This window comes from Cavia porcellus, unplaced genomic scaffold (genome assembly GCF_034190915.1).
Source record: "Cavia porcellus strain 051 isolate PalLab524CR breed Dunkin Hartley unplaced genomic scaffold, mCavPor4.1 scaffold_1, whole genome shotgun sequence".
Taxonomy (NCBI): domain Eukaryota; kingdom Metazoa; phylum Chordata; class Mammalia; order Rodentia; family Caviidae; genus Cavia; species Cavia porcellus.
Window position 1 is genome coordinate 153189200 of NW_026947484.1, and position 5684 is coordinate 153194883.

Genomic DNA, 5684 nt, shown 5'->3' on the forward strand with positions numbered 1-5684 from the left:
AGGGGAGAACCAGATACAGACCGAGGGGGACACTTGGGCAGACAGGACATGTGTGCCGCTGTGAGCACAGCTGCATTCCTGCAGTTGCTCCTTCATTATGTCCTGAGCAGAGCTTGGCTGATGGCTAGGTATTCATTCACTTTCCCAAGCCTCGTGAACTGGCCGCCAGCATTGCATTCTATTTTTTTTTAGCAAAAAAGAAAGGAACTCATATTACACACCTTTGGTAGTTTTTTTTTAAAGTGAGTAAACAGCTTGTTTGTTCCCTCACTGGAACATAATGTTCTCCAAGGGCAGAAGTATAGTACAGGTGGTTCACGGTGAACTGTCAATGGCATATGAAAATAAGTCACTCTTTTGCAGCTAGACCTATGGGCAATGTCAAAGAGAAGAAAAAGGTTGCTGCTGTGGCAGAAACCCTTAGGAAAAAGCAAAGACCTTCACAGAGCAGATGATAAAGTGCCTGAGAAAGAAGTTTGCCCAAAAGATGCTTTCAGAAGCAAGGAGGAAGCTCATCCGTAATATGCCAGCCACTATCATAAAGTGAACAGACAGATGTACAAACTGAGATTTGAATGGCGAGGGTGGTAAGAAAGGCTGGACACTTCCACATACCTGCAGAACCCAAACTGGAATCTGTCATCCAATGTGTCAGTGGTGTGGGCCATTGCAGCTTCTTTGCCTTTGCCAAGTCTTCAATGGTACCTTTGTTAAGCTCAACAAGACCTCAGTTAACAGGGTGAGAATTGTGGAACTATATACAGAATGGAGGTACTCCGACCAGAAGTCAGTAGGTGAACTAATATACAAACATGACTATGGCAACATCAATAAAAAGTGAACTGCTTTGACAGATACCTCACTGATTGGTTGATGCTAAATATGCCATCACCTGCATCGAGTATCTGATTCATGAGATCCTTCCTGTTGGAAAGTACTTCAAAGAGGCAAATAACTTCCTGTGCCCCTTCAAATTATCTTTGCCACAAGGTGGAAGATAGAAATGCTGGAAATAGGGAAGACCAGATCAACAAGATGATTAGAAGAATAAATTGAAGTATCTACCATGGTGTTTTAACTATTCAATCAGTTAATAAAAAGTGTCTGCTTCCCAAAAAAATCAAATCAAGTCAAGTAAATAAACCAGAGTGCAGAATTTCCTTACCAATCAGAATCCCCTGGAGTTAAGGAACAGAATACTGAGGGTCTGGACTTTTTTGTTTTTCGACAAAACACTGTTTGAATTGCTCTGTTTTTTATGCAACATTTTCCTGGCTTCGAACCCAAAGGCTCTATTTTATCAGACTACACTAAGTAGTTCCACTTCAGACAGAAATGGTCTCTGGATTTTGTCATTAGAATGAGTTGTTCCAGTGTACATGCTCAAAAGGTGATGCCCCTGATAAAGGGCAAAGTCTGAGACATCCCAAATTAAGTTACAGGCCAGAGGAGGAAGGGAGGAAGTGGGTAGGAGGAGACCATTGTAACATTGCTCAGCTTCCTAAAAACACAGAATAAGAAACTTCCACATTCCTTTGCTGTGGTCTGAAGAGTATTCCTCAAGGCCACATTGCATTCTGCTTTCAAAACCCCTTCTTCATTGCTTTTACAATAGGACAATCTTCTCAATAACTTGAGAAAATCTACCCTCTAGGATAGGTCAGAAGGCACTTCATTGAAATCTCAAATCACAAGTCCCTCTTCGCTGAGTATAAACTCATGGACTACAGTAATCAAGACATCTTGATCTATTGGTAGACATCAGTATTATATACATTGTATCTCACATATATCAACCACTTCCCACATCAACACACACACACAAATCCTTGCATGACACCTTACTGAAGAATTTTAGTTCCCCATCTTGAGAGTTAATCAAAAGTAGTTGAAGGAAGAGGGTAAAAAGTTCCAGGCCGTGGGTCACGTGACCTGGCTGAAACCCAATAGGTTATCAAAATCAATTCCCTATGGCAGCGGCACACACTAACACAGTGAAGGCCTCAGCAGGTTGACTGACCTGAAAGGGAGGCAGCGCAAATTAATAGAGTGAAGGCCTCAGCAGGTTGACTGGCCCAGAAGGGAGGGAGCGCAAATTAATAGAGTGAAGGCCTCAGCAGGTTGACTGATCCAGAGGGGCGGGGCGAGCATATGCTGCCCCTGTTTGCAACTCACTAGCACACTGCAGTGGGAAGGCTCACCTAGCCAGCATTCTTCAGAAGAATTGTAACCAACAAAGAAAGAAACTGGGGCCTTCTGGAAGAAACAAAAAAAGATGGGAAGAGGAAGAAACAAGAAAAAGTTCCCAGGTCTCAACTCTGAGAACACTAACCCAGGACAGGTAAATACAAAGGAGAATGAGGACAGCAAACATGCAATATCAGACATGGCACTAGTGGACATAAAAAGATATCTTTGGGATCTCATAGACAAGTTCAAAAGGGAAATATTTAGCCAAGTAAAGCAAGATGTAAGAAGATTAATAAAAGAGATGCTAAGCACCCCTCAAGAAGACACAGACAGAAGAAGGGAGGAACTCAAACAAAGGAGAGTACCATTTGATGAAGAATATAAAGAAAATATAGAATACATGAAACAGATTCAAAGAGATTATCAGGAAATCAAAAACTCTATGGAAAGATGGCAAAACTGCTTTAAAGAAACTAAGGATAGATTCTCCAAACTGCAATGTGGGATTATGAAAGGAAAAACTTTTTTAAAATAACAAGGAAAGAAGCAGTAATAATACAAAGGCTAGAAGATGATAAAAGAATCTATAACTTGAGAATAAAGAATATGAATGAAGAAGCAGGGGTACAAACAAAGGAACTACAAAGGCTATTCACAGAAATAATTAAGGAAAACTTCCCAAACATAGGAAAAGGAAGTGATATTCAGATGTATGAGGTATACAGAACTCCAGCCACCTACAACCAAAACAGAGCCACACCCAGGCATATAATAATCGAGATCCTAGAAATTCAATATAAGAACAGAATATTAAAAGCTGTTAAAGACAAGAAACAGATCACCTATAAAGGAAGGCCCATCAGAATTACAGCAGACTTCTCAACACAAACCATCAAGTCAAGAAGATCCTGGAGCGAAATATTCCAAGCCCTGAAAGAAAATAACCTCCAACCCAGATTGATATACCCTGATAAACTGTGTCTAGAAATTAATGGAGAACCAAGATGCTTCCAAGACAAAGAGGAACCTGGGAAATTCACAACCACCAATCCAACTCTACAGAGAATACTACAGGGCATTCTAGAGAGAGAGAAGAGTGCTTTCTCTCTCTCTAGAATGGATTCCAGGAACAGGGGCAGAGAGGCTTCAATGAATGGAGCAGAAAACAGAATAAAGAAGATAAGCAGACAACTGACAGCAAAAAAAGAGCATAACAGAAATGAGCAAAGAAGATTGGTTATAATCTCTAATATAGATGACCTTGATACACTAAATTTGAAAAAAAAAAAAGAGCCACACATAGAGTAGATCAAGAGGTATGGTCCACCAAGATGTTATTTTTGGGAAATATAATTAACATGAAAAAGAGTACATGGACTGAAAATCAAATATGAGAAAACAAAGCTCTATGTGACAGAGAACCAGAGAGTAATAGGGGCAACTAGACCAGTATTTGTGGATAGGTTGGAAAGACAGTCTTTAATAGGTAAAGGAATACAATTAGAGATCAAGTCCAGGAGAGAGAAGGTTCAGAAACACTTAGGTAAATAGTAGGTTGCCCCCCCTCATTTAAAACCAAGGGTTTTGGTGCTTCCCAAAAATGCACAGTGTACCCTGGGGAAGTGAAAGGGGAGAGGGAGTCTTTAAAAAGGTGGCAAAAGATATTGTTAATAGTGTATCAGGATTTAAAATCCACGTTACTCATACCACTCTGCTCAGATAGATTTTATTCTGTCCCAGTTTGTCTACTTGCATTAGATTTGAGACCACAGACAGCTATCCCAAAAATATCAGGATATAACACAGTAATCATCTTTAATTTCCTATTAACTTAATTTTGGAGCCCTGCATGACTTATTCTGTTTTACCATGACTGATCTTAGTTAAATCTGGATTGTTTGATTGTTGTTTGGTATTGACAGATTTTATTCAAAACTGATATGATTTTGATAGTATCAAATCTGAGAGTATAGGCAACTATACTGAAGGTGACAAGACTCACTATGATACACATTCTGATTTGATTACTTCCTTTTCTTGAAGTTTTATACTATATACAAAGTTGTGTTTTTATTAATACTGCTATGTACTGATATATTCAATTATATTATGTTTGATGATATAGCCAATTCTATTGGAAATAACAAGAGACAACACAGGAACTATTGTAGAACTCCTTGTACAACAGTCTTATATGTCTTTTTCGTTTCATGTATTTTTAGGAATATATTTTGTTTTTGTCTTGCTTTGTTTTATTTCTCCCTCTAATATCGAAAGGACAGAAATACATGGTAAGATTCATGCATGTGTAGAACCTATAAACAGTTTATGAGAACTGATCTTATGACACATGATGAAATGAACAAATACTTTGAAGAAAAAGAGACACTAAAGTACCCAGAGCTGATCCTGGAGTGTCATAATGTGAAACCCAACAATAGTATTATTCTTTGTTCAGAGTGATATTAGCCTGCTTTGGTTTGTTCAATATCAACATAATTGAAGATATGGATAACTGCATGCATGTTTAAGTGTATAGGAGTGTCTAAGTTTTTGTTGGATAGTTGAACAGAACTGGTTGTAGTCTCACTGTTTGAATCCCCACTTTATATGTTCCACTTTACTATCTTGAACAACTATTTGTAAGATGACAATCCATAATCATCAACTAGTGATCTCTTACTGTTTATTTTTTCTTTAAAAGTATGTATTATTTCTACCCATTTTCTGTTTTGTTCTGTCTTTCTTTAAATAAAATTTTTTAAGAAAAGAAAGTTCCAGGCCAACCTGGACAACATAGGCTTGAAGATACTGTGCCTCCCAAGAATCCATGTGTTGGAAGCTATGTTCCCAGAATGCCAGTGTTGAGAGGTATTGTGGAACCTTTAATAGCTGGCACACACTGGGAGGTGCTTATGGAGTCCCCGCATTCAGAAGGGGTAAAGGTAGCTCTCACAAGTCCCTAAGTGAACTCTCACAAAAGCAAATTGTTAAGACCCCTTGATCAAATATGGCTGCCTGTCTGTAATAGGCTTTCCTTCCACACACACTCCTGCCATGATTGTAGGCTCTCTGCTATGAGTCTATCACCAGAGACTCAACTGTGAGACTACGGGGACCTTTTATTTTTAAACCCCAAAACTGTGAGATAAATAAATCTCTTCTTTATAAAGTTATCCTGCCTCAATTATTTTATCATAGTAAGTAATTTGGCCACTTTCTTGTCATTGAAACATAATATTCAACACCCCAAACTAAGGGGGGGAGAAGTTTATCACAGTTTGTAGCGGTTTCAAGGCAGGACAGCAAGGCAGAGGGGTATGGTGGAGGAGAGCTGCTCAGAGCCTGGTGGACAGGAAGCCGAGAGAAGTGAAAAAAGGAGAAGGGAAAGGAAATAAACCCTTCTAGACCATTTCACAGTGACTCAACTCTTCCAACCAAGCCTCACCTCCTAACAACGAATCAGCTATAAGCCCCAATGATCCAATCATTCC

At 39.1% G+C, this 5684-nt stretch overlaps 1 pseudogene; it reads left to right on the top strand.

Moving 5' to 3' along the window:
- Positions 1-371: 371 nt before the first annotated feature.
- On the top strand, positions 372-1056 carry LOC100713986 (large ribosomal subunit protein uL30-like; annotated as a pseudogene).
- The last annotated feature ends 4628 nt before the right edge of the window (positions 1057-5684 follow it).